This window comes from Capsicum annuum, chromosome 10 (assembly GCF_002878395.1).
Source record: "Capsicum annuum cultivar UCD-10X-F1 chromosome 10, UCD10Xv1.1, whole genome shotgun sequence".
Classification (NCBI taxonomy): Eukaryota; Viridiplantae; Streptophyta; class Magnoliopsida; order Solanales; family Solanaceae; genus Capsicum; species Capsicum annuum.
Window position 1 is genome coordinate 142,271,191 of NC_061120.1, and position 1,008 is coordinate 142,272,198.

A 1,008-nucleotide genomic window follows, 5' to 3' on the forward strand; every position below is an offset into this window, starting at 1 on the left:
CCTTGTGCCGAGTAATACAAAATAGTGGATGAGTTAAGGAAAGGATAAAAAGCTTATATATTGGAGAGTTTAAAGTATTCAGAATTTTGTCTTGGGTATGAGTTTAGAATTCAAAGTATTAGCAGCATGACATAATCAGTACAAGTTGAGAAATGTAAAGAAAGAAGACATCACTGATCCTTAGTTCAGAGTTGAAGATATGTGTGGATTTCAGCCTTTGAGTTAAGAAACAATAGTAAGTTGGAATAAAGTTAGTAAAAGGTGCAATATTTTGGAACAGATTTATGAAGGAATTAGTGTGACTTTTTATGAAGATTTGGCTTTGATTTGGGTGATCTATATAAGGTACATGTTTATCATATAAGAAATTTTAGGGGAAGTCAATGACTTTCTCTAAGGTTGAGCACAGGAATATGATTCTTTGAATAATGGTCAAAGCATGACATTTGAAATTTTTTATGGATTTGGTATCAGTTAAAACTCATTAGCTTCAGCTCATACAAATAGTTCTATCAGACATGGAATTAGTGCCATTAGCCTTGGGTAAGGCCAATTTGGATTAAAAATGCTTAGAGTGGGCTGGAAGAAACAAATATTTTTTGGGGAAAAAAAAGTCAAAATTCATGGTTGTGGAGAGTGGCCTTACCAAGAATATGATTGTTTGAATAGTGGTTAAAGTATGACATTTAGAGTGTTTTCTAAAGTTTTTTTGTACTAATGATGGTTCTGGAAGTGTGAACAGAAAATTTGTACGATCTTGGTATTTTGATGGTTCAAACTTGGCTCTTGATATTAGATTCAATTTTTGGCTTGTCGTAACTATGATGGTTTTAATGAATCTCCTATGTTTAGGATTATAATTCGATCAACTCAATTATTACATTTAGAGATAGTTTAAATATATGAAGATTAGATTAGAGAAGATTTGATTTTGATACAAGAGATGTAGTCTTAAGTGTTAAAATAGAGGAGGATTTTGAAATTTAGGATGACCCAGCAGTGCTACAG